Here is a 13,537-nt window from a genome sequence, read left to right as displayed (position 1 = left end):
AATAACTGTACATTGTATATTGTATATATAAAAGCCCGGGCATTTTTGTTAAAGTGTTCTTTTATACATATGTTAATATGTAAATATAAGAACTGCCATTGAGGTGTATGTCTAAGGGAACAAAATTTGCCCAGGTATATTATCGGCTCATCAGGTTTAAATGTCCCCAGTGTAATTGTCTACAGGCAGTTAATTTACAGTGGTCTGTTTTTACTTGTGTATCTGTATATTGTGGATTTTGGAGGGATTGGGATTGACTAGTAAAGATCTTCTAGGAAAACGGTGGAATATTAACCACTGTAGATTACAATAGGAAAAGTTCAAAGCAAAGAAACCCCGAGGAAAAGCCTCCTAGGATGTATACTAACACATTGGAGGGATATAGTGGGCTGAGAGGGTACAGTGAGTAAAAGAGCCCTTATCAAATATTGTAATCAGTGGTGGCCACTTTATAAAGTAGAGGATGGAGCGGAGTGGCCCCTAAATGGAACTACTAATTATAACACCATACTACAGTCAATGTTGTTTTTGTGGAAAGAAGGAAAACAGGATGAAATGTTGTATATTGATGTTGTTTCAGCATCTTGGAGGGAAAAGGTACGGAATTAAGTTGGCCCCTGACTGAGCCTTTGATGTCGGCATTAGAAAAGTAAAGGCTAGAGAAAGATAAAGGAAGTGTTAAAAGGTTTGTGGAAAGTGTTAAAGGTATTCGAAGTTGAATGAGCAGGGAAAGGTGATGTAGGTATTATCTAAGTAACAGTCTAGAAGTTTTGGTATATTTGCATATTTGCTGTGGTGTTTGTTCAGTTTCCCAAGCATCAGGGAGGGGGGAACAGCCTGCTCCACCAGGGGCCTCTCCAGTGGCCGCAGGGGGGCTTCGGCTCCAGCGCCTGGAGCGCCTCCTCCCCCTCCTTCTGCACTGACTTTGGTGTCTGCGGGGGGGTTTCTCGCTCTCCCAGCTGCTGTTGAGCAGCAGGTTTTTGTTTGTTTGTTTGTTTGTTTGTTTGTTTTCGTGGATGTGCTCTCACAGAGGCACGGACTATGTTGCTATGGCTTGGCTCTGGGCAGCAGTGGGCCTCTTTAGGGCCAGATGAAATTGTCCCTTATCTACCACGGGGAGGTTTCTGTTTTTGCTTTGCTTTGTTTTTCACGGGGGCTGCCACTGCAGTTTCCCACCCCCACACCCCTCACACACCCTCAAACCTTGCCATCAAACCCAATACACTGGAGCAGCTAAATCATTACTGACTTGTAAAGCATCAGGGATTAAATTAACTAATGAAACCCTAAATGTGATGGGGGTAGAAGGGACTGGGATAACAGTGCCACTTTTGGGGGATACCAAGCTGAGACCAGGGGATAAAATGATCACTGGGCAATTATTGTATGTATCCAAGGCGGAAACTAACTTGTTGGGAAGGGATTTGATGATTAAATTGGGCATTCAACTAGTAAATTGTTAGACTGCAATAACAGTGTTATTAATGGAGTGCTCTCAGGCCCTGAGAGCAAACGTATATTCGCCTCTGACTGGAAAGACCCTGAAATGGGGGCGGAAGCAACAATATAGGTGGACAATTTTACCTCAGGGGTTTACAGGGCCACCTATCTATTTGGGTAAATTCTAAAAAAGATTTTGGGGCAATTACAACCTCCCAAGGAGGTATTATTGTTACAAATATGTGGATCATTTTAAGGAAAATCGATACTCCCTGATGGGAGAGAAATGCTGAACAAAGTGATAATGAGGCAAATAACTGTTTTACATCAGAAGAATCATTGGGAGGTGCAAGCAATGTGTGATGTTGTTCTAAGAAAGCATGTCTGTGTAGGAATATATACTTCAGGGAAGCACACATGCAGAGGATGTACTATATGTCAAAGGGTAAATAAAATGGTCTTCTGTAACCTATCTAGAGGGGGACGGGAGACAGGGCTTTGACCTTTCCAAAGTATACAGGTAGACTTTACTGAGTTACTTGTTTGTCCTAATTGACCACGTGACTGAATGGGTGTAAAGCTTTACTGCAAGGATTAAAGCAGGCCTTAGAGATTGAGTGGGATTTTCACAGCCCTTGGCACCCCTCCTCTTCTGGAAAGGTAGAGCGAATGAATGGTGAAATTAAGAAACAACTAACAAAACTTGTGCTGGAAACTAAGGCTTCTTGGGTAAAATGCTTACCTCTTGCACTGTTAAACATATGGACGCAGCCCAGAACTGATATAGGAATTTCTCCTTTTGAAATGCTATATGGTATGCCCTATGACTTGGAATTGCCACTTGATCACTCTCAATTCTAATTAAGACTTGGAAAGAGACTTTTTTAACACCACTATGGGGAAGGCCCCTATGTTGTTTTGCTTACCACAGAAACGGCTATTCGAACTGCGGAGAAAGGATGGACACATGCCAGCTGTGTGAAAGGACCAGTCCGGGAAGGTAAACGGGAGGCAGCTCCAGGCCCTGACGACTTGAAGCTGACACTAAGGCGGACTCGATAAGTATTGTGTATTATCTGTGTATCGTGGGAAGGGGAGGAGGCCCTGTTTCGGAGGCTCCCTATTAGGTTCCCCTGAAGAACACTGCTGCTGCCAAGAAGAACTGATACCTTGTAGTTCGCTGCAACCGAACTGACAAGCGAGGCAGAGAAGTGAAAACGGTGGGGGACTGAGGGGTCGACAATTTAGATGGGCTCCGACCACCTCCTACGATACATGGGAGTCAGTATCATCGTTTTGGTCAGCTATGGGTCTGCGCATCCCCACCAGCCTTTTAAATGGAGCTTAATCAGATGGGAGGATCAATTCATCATCCAGCAAACAACGACAGCGGGTGCTCCCAGTTTCCGCATCACATTATGTGACCTGGCGTCAGTGCAGCCATGCTTTAACCTATCAGGATTTTATTTCTGCCCAAGTTCTAACCCAGGAAAGGGGTACTGTAATTATCCAAACGCATATTATTGTGCATACTGGGGGTGTGAAACCATTGCTACGGACTGGACACTCGGGGCTGGTCGGAATAAATTCTTACAAGTGGGATATGGGCCGCAAGGTTGTAACTGACAAGTGGATCCCCGTTACAGGTGGCAAGGGCATGGTATAGGGTATACATGAACCTTCCACGGAAATAAAGAAATTTGCAAGGTTCTATATATAAATATAACAAACTTGGACGATACTAGCTGGGTACTAGGAAAATGTCAGATTTTACGAACACGGAACAGATAGGGGAGGACTCATACTAATAAAAAGGAGGATGCTGATGGGCCCCAGGCAGTAGGAACAAATGAGGTATTGTCAGAAAATGTCCAGGGAATCCAGCCTGTGGAAAATACTACAGTGCCAACCCTCGGCAGCCCTACAAGCTCAGGTAAAGCTGAGAATGATAACATAGTTGAGAATAACATATGGGGGGGTCATGAATGCCAGCTACCAATTATTAAACAAAACAAGCCCAAATGTAACAAAACACTGTTGATTATGCTTTAGTATAAGGCCTTCATATTATGATGCTATTGGGGATCCTGGGGCGCCCACCTGCACAAAGAACAGCCCTCTACATTGCAGTTGGGGAAAAGACATAAGGGTAAGACTAACACAAGTCACTGGAGGTGGTAGGTGTGTGGGCACGGTTCCTAGTGGGAAGTGTCACCTATGTAATACCATGGAGAATGGAAAACAATCAACCGAGTGGCTAATCCCAGCCAACAACGCTAGGTGGGTTTGTTCGTGAGTGGGCGTAACTCTTTGTCTATCACTAAAACTCTTTAATGCGTCTCGTGATTTTTGTATACAGGTGATAATTATACCAAGGATTCTATACCACCCTGAGGATTGTATGTATACCCAGCACACAGTGGCAAGTTATCATCTGGAAAGACGGGAACCATTCACGGCTCTAACTTTGGCCACCCTAATAATCCTGGGAGGAGCTGGAGTGGGGACCAGGGTAGCCTCATCGGTTAAACAAAATCAAGAATTTACTTACCTGACCCAAACTGAACAATCCATCTCGGCCCTGGAAAATCTATCAGGTCACTTCGGAGGTAGTGTTACAAAATCGTAGGGGATTAGATTTGGTATTTTTCAACAGGACGGGCTGTTTGCAGCCCTGAAAGAGGAATGCTGTGTATGCTGATCACACTGGAGTGGTAAGAGATACAATGGCAAGACCCAGGGAAGGGTTGGAAAAAAGGAAACGGGAGAATGAAGCCCAACAGAGCTGGTACGAATCTTGGTTTAATTATTCACCTTGGCTTACTACTTTATTATCAACAATAGCAGGACCTTTGTTGTTATTAATAATAGCACTAACTTTTGGACCATGTATTTTTAATAAATTGATTGCGATTGTAAAGGGATGTTTAGAAGCGGCACATCTAATGCTCATACATGCCAAATACGAGCCAATAAGTACCAACAAAGGAATCAAGGAAACATTAGTTCTTAGTAGCCAGGCATTGCAGAGATTCAATGAACAAAATGAGTAACTAAAAGAAAAAGGAGGGATTGTAATACACAATAAATGTTTGTTCATTGTCTTTTGTATTATAAAAACAAGGAGTTCTGTTTGAGGAACAGGAGTTGTGAAAACTCCTTTGCTAGACACTATGAAAATTCTTTTGCTTAATGTAACAAAAAAGAGAACCCCCTCCCCTTCTCTCCTTCTGCATCTCAGTTGCCTCTTTTGTTCAAAGACACTGCTGCAAAGTTCATGTAACCATCTCCTGATAAGTTGCTAAACTAGTGTATCAACATCCTGCATTCCTGTCTCACGCTGGGCCAACATGACCAAATAAAAAAAAGAAGTTGAACCACAACGCGGAGGAAGACTACGGCCTTCATCTTCACGACCACCAGAGGGACAGAGACGACCCCCTAGCAACAGTGCGCGCAGTCGCAGAATATACCAGGATGTGCTGCGTAATCCCGGAATTACCAAGATATAAAAAGGGACCCTGGCGGGGGTGAGGTGCGCGCCGTTGGAGGAGCCGAGACTCCCCGGCCGCCCAGCGCTGTTTTGCTTGCTGTTGCTTACTCAATAAATTCCTTTCTATTATTAATGCAATGCTCTCTGAAAATTAATTAAGGGGGCAACTTATAACAATACCCACCTTACACTATTGTTAACTTACATAGTATATGAGATCCATATTAATATAAAATCAGGTTCTAACTGTAGACATTTTGTTGTTTAATGCTTTTGATTTAAGTTATTTCTCTGGGCTGGATCTGTCCTACCTATAGGCACATAGGCCAGAAGAAAGATGGGTTGCTGTGCCGCAGGGATGCCCAACTCAAATCAACAGATGGGTCATAAAAAGCTTCAGTTTCAGATTTTTGTCACCACCATTTTTTTTTTTTTCCCTGATGTGTCCCTCTTACTCTTTCCTAGTGTGTGTGAAATGGTCCGAAGTTCCCATAAGATGATCAAAGGCATAGGTGGCCAGGGTTTTCAGTTCTGATTTCCAGTCTCTCTTGTGATGCTTGGCTGTCAGGCGGGTTAACCTCACGTGCTGTCTATCCACTGCTCCCAGGCCAAAACCAAAACAGCCTCTGGGGCCATAGGCTATGCTTGTGGACCCTTCCTAAGCCTCAGGCTGTATCTCTATCAGTGTGACAAAGCTGTGATCAGCCCGGTTACAGACTGTCGGGCACAGCGAGATAACAGGATAGAGGGAAAAGCAGGCTGAGGTGCAGCTGGGGCCTGTGTGGCTTAATGAGGCCTGCGGCCAGGCCTGTCTGCTCCAGCCACCACCCCACGCGCCCCACACTGGGTCGGCACACTTCTGTGTAAGGATCAGAGAGAGAGTTTTATTTTCTTTCTCCACCTTCCTCTTCTCTTCTGTAAGAAAGAACACATTGATAGAGAGTCTGCTTCAGAGAACTTGCCCAAATACTTCATAAGTGAAGATCCATCCCAACAGAGAGGTCTGGCAGTAGCACCAGAAACCTCATACTGTAAACCGAATTCTATTAAACAAAAAGGGGATGAAGCCTTCCTTGGGGCAATTTCGATCAAACTAATGCCAAGTGGAAATAAAGAGCAGGGCTTGGCAGTGGTGAGAACCCAAAGACCACATTCAGCGCTCCTGCAGCTGCTTAACAGGGAACAGCGGGCTCTACTTTGCTGTTAAACTTCTGTGTGCTGCTGTGCCACATGCAACCTTCTTTATGTTGAAAAATGCAGGTGGGCTGCCAAAGATGGTCTCAAACAAAACGTTTTTCTAACAGCTGTTCAACCTGCTAGCTCAGGTAAACTCTTCTGAAGTGTTAAGGGCGAGCAGCTTCAAAAGCACCTGGAGCTGGACCAATCCCACATCAGAAGACGCATTTTTTTTTCCTTCTTCTTTTGTTTACTAGACAAGCACATTCCTTCATGCATCTGGGAGGCACTAGTGTCTGTCTGTCTGCCCAAATCTGATTCCTATTTGGTAGCAGCTCAGTCAGCCAGAAGCAAAATTAAATGAAACAATAGTAGCAAAAATGCAAGGCTATTATCTAGAATTTCTGCTTAGAAGTGCTCAAAATCTAACATAGAATCAAAGTGATTTATTATTTTTTTTCCCCCTCTATATTTTAGTTTAGTCCTCGCTTTTGACTGAAGCTTGTGGAGTGATTGTAAAGAACAGAAAAGGATAAAACCTCAGAAAAAAAGTTCTTCTGATTCTCGGAAGCCTTGGTGACAAATATCACTGAGTGAAGAAACTCAGTTTTTCTCCTGCTGCTGTTAAGCAGGGGTGAAGTATGTGGCTAGGTTGCGACCATTTCCTGCTCTACTAATCTGTAGCTGTGAGGATTGAACAATCCTGTGATCTCTCCAGCTGGAGGAGTACTTGATGGCATGTAATTAGATCAAAGAGAGCCTCGGCTTAACAATGGTTATCTGCCTCGTTTAAGCAAATGAGGATGACACCAGTTCGGTTTAGAACTGTTTCTTTAATTCAGTGTTAAATTGTCATTCAAATCTACCACCGGGTTTAGCACGAAACACATTTCTCTTCAAGGGAGTCGCCCAGAAGGCTGTGTGGCATGCACATGGGACTCAAGTGAAAGACAGATCTCCTCCAGAAGCTCCTGAGGAGAGCCAGAAGTGGATTCACAGTCTGAAATGTGTCCAGGGAGAAGCTAGCTCTATTAGAGGCAGCGAGCAAGCAGCCCAAGCGCTGCCTGCTCGGGATGCCTTATACGGACAGACGGACAGAGAGGGACAGAACTGCAGCGGGTGCTGAGGTCAGGCCTGCTGCAGGCAGGCTGCACTTTGGGTTAGGGGAGGGGAGATTAAAAACGGATTCCAGCTGCCTGGCTGTGATTTGTGCTGTTTGTTACCCACACCCAGCAGGGTGTTACATCGCACAAGCAGCTTCCTAACTCAGACGCCTTCTGTGTCTGGTCATGTAGCTCCTAGAATTGTGCCAGCCTTGCCAACCCAATTCTCCACATCTCTCCTGCATGCTCCCATCCTTGCTTTCTAACTGCCTGTTATATAAGAAATTATATATATATATATATCTATATTTTACCAAAAAGTTACTATAAATGCCCTCCCCTGCAGATGTTATGACTTTATTGTGGTCAGCCCCACAGTTTAATGTTCGGTTGATGCAGCTTTATTGACTGGTGTATGCTTTTACTTTACACAGAAAGAACTGCCTATTCCTGAAAAAGCCTCAGCATTTTCCTTTTGCTGACATGATCGATGCGGTTTATAAATTCCAAAGTCACCTTTCTACTGGTATCAAATCGATCTCTGCTTTTAAAAGCATAGCTTTGCCAATACAGCTATTAACAGAGAGTAAAACAACAATCCTAGTAGTTAGGCAAGTAGTTTGGAGTGCTCACTAGAGGCTTTACCAGTATCTGGGGTAGCCTCAGCTTGAAATCTTGAAGGTTATTTGAGTAATTTCACACCAAGAGTCCCCTGCCATCACGAATAGGCTACATTAGGAACCTTGAATGTGTATCCCAAAGCCCACTTTGGAAATGGGTTTGTTGAGAGGATGAGTTTCCTCAGCGTAGCCTCGAGATTAGGTCAGCGTAGCCTCGAGATTAGGTCTCCTCCAATCCAGGCATGGATGCACACAGCTCCTGAAATACACATCTGTACCTGGCTAAGTCTTCCTTCTGAAGAGCTGCACTGCTTCCCTGGCTATCCGATCTGCATTTTTCTTTATCTGTATGCCCTCCCTTGATTCAGGTGGATCTTGATAAAATGTCACCTCACCATCTAGTTGCTGGCATGCAACTAACAACTTGCTGCCAAGCAAGACAAGAAGTTTTTAATAGTGTCCAGTTGTCTGCCATGGAATTACCACTTGCTTTACCACAAACATGAAACAACCACATCTAAGTAAGGAACACGTCCACACCACAGGAACCTAGAGGTTCTCTCTGGACTGGAGTACATCAGCATAATGTATGAGAGAGAAGTGGTGCAGTTTTGGTAGGAGGGGAGCTATATCTGTGCTAGTTCTATCACCTTTCAGTGACTATGGTGTTATGGACTTCACTAAGTGATATTTTGTCCACCTGGTGAAATTAGGAAACTCTGACTTTCACAGATGTCCTCAAGCACCCTGATCACAGTCAGAAAATCAACCTGAGCTCCAGCTGAGACCCAAACCAAGAAGATGACAATCCGTGGACTTCTGATAGTGAGTTTGCACATACAGCACTGCTCTTTGTCACCATGCAAACATAAATGACTGTGCAATTCTTTTTTTCCAGACAGTGATTATTCCATGCTCTTGCCCTTTTCACTTCAAAATGGTGGCTGCATCTGGTCCGTTTGAGAAGCCATCTTATAGGAAAAACATAGAAGAAATAGGCAGGCTTTCTAGATCAAGGGCCAGTGTGTATAAATACAAGAATGACAAGCTGGGAGAGTACAAAATAAATTCACGGGTGAATCCCAGACAGCTACCTAGCTGGCAAAATAGCCCGTGAGACAGTGCTTGGTACCTCAAGCGTATTGAGCTTTACGCAGAAAACAGGGAATACTGGAGAGGCAGTCTTCCCAAAGTCTTCTGATCTTTCAGTTTGCATAGCATACTGAATATGCAGTAAAGTTTTGTTTATTTATTGATGATGTTTCCAGTGGTGTATTACTGTTCTGATTAAAAGAGAGATCTGAAGGGGAGTTACACATGATTTAAACAGAGAATCTTCTTCAACCAGCCTAGCATTCACTTTACCATACAGCTGAAGTGGGCCACACATTGTAATTCCATCCTGAGCGACCCTTTCCCAGATTACTTGTTCTAGCAAAGAAAATTTATATTTCTGAAATCTCTTTGAACTTCATTTTTGTTTATGGGTGATCATGTGGTTTATCTCCTGCAGCCACATGCATGGCTTTTCTCTACTTAGGTGTCCACAAAGGATGTAACTGGTCATCTTGCTCTCCGCTGGCCAGGATTGTCTAAGTACCTTATCGCTATGGCATATTCATATCAGTGAATGTTAAGAATGTGATGAAAAATGTTTATTCACCGATGTTCTTAATGTCCCTGGTTGGGACCACTTCCTTCCGCTGGTCCTGACAGTTTGTTCCTTGTTCTCACCAAGGTTACTGGCCTAAAACAAAACAAAACAAAACAAAACAGAACAAAACAAAACAGAACACAGGAGGCTCCTATTTAGCCTCCAGCATTTAGGCTCCACCCGTGTATCAGCTGTATCAATTTCCCATTCTACAGCTACTCAGAGTACATCTCACAGATCCTTTTTCCTATTCAAATGCCTGGTAAAAAAAAAAGGGTTGTGAAGTAGAGACTAAACCTCACATCCCAGAATTAACAGACCGTGACTGTAAAGGGAGAACAAAGTAGACACTTCTATGCTTTAACAGAACAGGCAAATGTCTCTAAAGATCTTGGGGTTTTCTGCAAAAAATATTTCTCCTTCTATTACGAGTAACCACAGAGACAAAAACAAAACAGAACAACAACAAAAACCCCACACTTTTTCTGTGGCAGACTTGTAAGGCCAGGTGCAAGGAGCTAAGCACAGGTGCTTGAGCTGGCTGAGAAGATAGCTGGGTGTCCCTGGGAGGGATTTTGTGACCCAAAGGGATGTAGCAGGCACTTCTGCATCAGTTGCAACAGCTTTGATGATTCATCTGCTTGTGCCAACTTGGGTGACAAAGCCCTGGAACATGACAGTGATTCTCCTGAATCATGGGGAAAGCTCTTACATACATTTGCCATTCTCAAAGCTGCAGTGAGAAGCTAACGAAGTGGAGTTTGGCATTCTGGAGTTCCTGTGCTCTTTTACATATCCGTCTTGATTTCTCCACTTGCTTCCTTTGGTGTCTTTCTTATACCTGCGCATTCTTTGTCTGCTTCTCCCCTCCTTGTCATTGCTGCTTTCCAGATTTTGTTCGTATTTCCAAAGTCTATTTAAAAAATACAGTCTCTAAACATATGAAAAAAGTTTAATATAAAGATCTTGTAAAGCGTTCTGCAAATACTCTGATGTGTCTTAATTTTTCTATAGTTATGTTTAAAAAAGTCTTCCAGAACTGGATCAATACAGAAGCAGATAGCTGGAAGGTTTACTTCTTTGCTAGCATTTTAATATCCATATATTTGACACCCTGCCTCTCTTGCTTTACTGTAGAGCTTTAGTTTTTCACAGCTCCCATCTGAAAGTCACCTGGTACTGGTTTCCAGCGTGTTTTAGCTGGAGGAGGGCTCTGATGGGTCCAGCTGCACTACAGAAACTTGAACAAGATCAAGATACGTGGCTCTCTTTCTGGTGACTTGTTTTTGTTCCAGAATAAAATGAAGGGGAATCCCTTACCCCTGCTGCCCTACAAACCGAAACCTCTTTCTAATTAACAGTGGGCAATACAGAGGAGGATAACATCAACCATCCTTATCAGCAAGGCGAGGTTTGCAGAGAAGAGGTTGTAGAGTTGCCAGTGCAACTGGTATATACGTTTTTGAAGGTCACTGCGTAGGTCACTGCGTTGGTTTTGTGCCACCTCTCTTGGCTACATTAGTTGGTCTGACAGCCATTACTCGGCTTACAGACCTTGCCTCGCTCAGCCTGAGACTGTGCTGGCTGTGTAAGGTTCGTCAGTGATGGTTTTGTCAGTGAGTCTGCCATCTGCTGGAGAAAAGGTGGATTTTTTTTTTTCTTTTTTCTTTTTTTCTTTTTTTTTTTTTTTCCTCTCAAATACATGTATGCAAAGAAAGTCTCTTTTTGAAATAAACGAAGAAAAATTTCACAAACCCATTGATGACTTACCTGGCTGTCAGAAGACAGGCTGCAGTTTCCTTGCTGGAGCAAAATTGGGGATGGAAATGGGGCCCAGAAATAACCCCTTCTGCAGGCAGGGAGCCAGTCAGTGATCTTTCCCTTCTCTTCTAACCACACCCTGGGTGTCCCACCACTACCTGTGCTATCAGTCACCGGGGCTGACTGTCCTTGCAGCATCTCATGTGATAGAACTGGGTCCAAATTCCCAGCAGTTTCCCTCAGGTGCTCCTCAGGGGGAAGCAGAGTGCATATTACCCCTGAGAATTGCTTCAGCTGGCCCTATCCAGCTGCTCCTGTGCTGCAAGGGAGCCGAAAGCTCTCTTTGCAAGATACCTTGGGTTGATTGTGTCCACAAAGACACTTCTGATGGTAATTTGCGGACTGTTCTGTTTTACAGCTCATTAACTCTGTACTTCAGGATGAACCTGTTCTCTTTGGTGGGAACTTCTTTGGAAATGCACATCTTGACACCCAGAGAGCACCTCTCAGGTGTGGATTTTGCATTCCCCTTGCACAGCGGCTTAAGGGAATTCTCTCTCATCATCCAGCTATCTTTGCAGCGCTCCTGGAGCTTTCTCCCCATGCAATTCCAAAACCACGACCTTGGTATTTCTTTGCCTAGTAGCAGGCACGATTTGCTGTTGTTATTGCAGTTTTGAGCAAGCAGAGCTAGCAAATAAAGTCGCTCAGGTCCAAGCCATCACTTCCCTCTGCTGATGACTGCACTTTCTTAGCCAAAGTCACTGCCCCTGCAACACACAGAGCAGGGGGATCACTGCCACATCCCAGTGGGTTTGATTCACAATTTGTATGAAGCTGTAGCTCAAAGGGTTGCACAGCACAGGCACACATTCCTCTTTGCTGACACGGGTGGGAAAGGAAAATAGTCTCTGGAAGAGAAGCCACAAGTAGCTGGGGAGCGCTGCTGTCTCTCATCACTGTCCTCCTGGTCCACGCAGCCACGCAGTTACTTTATGCAAGACCAAAAAGGTAACTGCAGTAAAACTCAGAACACAGCATGGTTTTATCTACACTCTGTACGTGTATCAGCCCTCCATTTTCACTTGTTTTTCATCCCAGTTTTCAATGCAAACAGTGCTTCTTCCTCTGATACGACCCAATCCTGGCAAACTGCTTTTGCAGATGTTTCCAGAGGTTTAATTTCATTCACTCATAGCCCAAACATGTTAAATTCTCCTAGTAAATAAGGATGTCACATGCTAAAACAATTTCTTTACACATCTTTGTTCATAGTGACCCAGACGTATTTTTAAAAGGAAGCTCCTGAGAGCAGGGGACTGCTCATCTCACCTTTACACAGTTCCAAAACCACCGAGAATATTTAGCTACAAGAAATTTAAATTCTGGCTTGCTGAGGGACACGTGACAGCAATTAGGAAGTTAACCAGCCTTTAGAAGTAATATCTCAATGATTTCCAGCTTGTGTGACACACTGTGAATTATTACAGGCTCTCAGATGAGTAAAGCTCTCTTCAGGGAAGCAGAAGCAGCTGATGCAGCACAGACTCGTTCAGCTCAATGGAGCAGGCTGAAAAGCGGGACCAACACACAAACTTCCCAAAGACCTTTGGGCAGGGAGAACAGAGATCTGCCAGTCCATTTGCTGCTTCATTTACGTGTGAATTTCCCCCTTCGGCATCCCAGATGAGGTTTGACCCACAACTAAAGGCAGCCAGTTCTGTAGCCTCACACCCAGGTCTACAAAAACAGCGTTGGGTGGGCGCTGAGCAGCCCCTGCTCAACATCAGCCTCCCGTGTGCCCATCCCCTGCACCACCTCAGGGGCAGCAAAGCACTGGGAGATTTTTTATCCTGATCAGCAGAGTCATATTGCCCTTGGAAAAGCGAGATCATGCGTTTTCAGAAACCTGTTGCAATTTCCTAAAGAACGTGTGACCCCTGCTGTTGGTTTCTCCTTTCAGCTGGACTAAGAAATAGGAAACCAGCCTTTGAGTAACCACCACGAGAAACATATTTAACGAGCAAACCAGCCTGATCCCAGAACACCTTCATATTGCCTTTCCACTCCCTGGGGAGGAGCATTTTATTCTACAACAGTTGATGTTTCATAGCATGAGGGGTTTTTCCACTCAGCTCAGAGACGGAAACCTGAACGGATTCAACACGCACACTTGTAAATAAATCACAAGATCTTAATAAAAGTTTTTACTGTGCAACTCCAGCGTATTGTAAAACAAAACCTTTTTTAGTCACTGCATGTAGTTGCACAACAGGAAAAAAATATATAT

Source organism: Aythya fuligula, chromosome 1 (genome assembly GCF_009819795.1).
Source record: "Aythya fuligula isolate bAytFul2 chromosome 1, bAytFul2.pri, whole genome shotgun sequence".
Lineage (NCBI taxonomy): Eukaryota > Metazoa > Chordata > Aves > Anseriformes > Anatidae > Aythya > Aythya fuligula.
The sequence above is the reverse complement of the archived record's forward strand: the minus strand, read 5'-3'. Positions refer to the sequence as shown.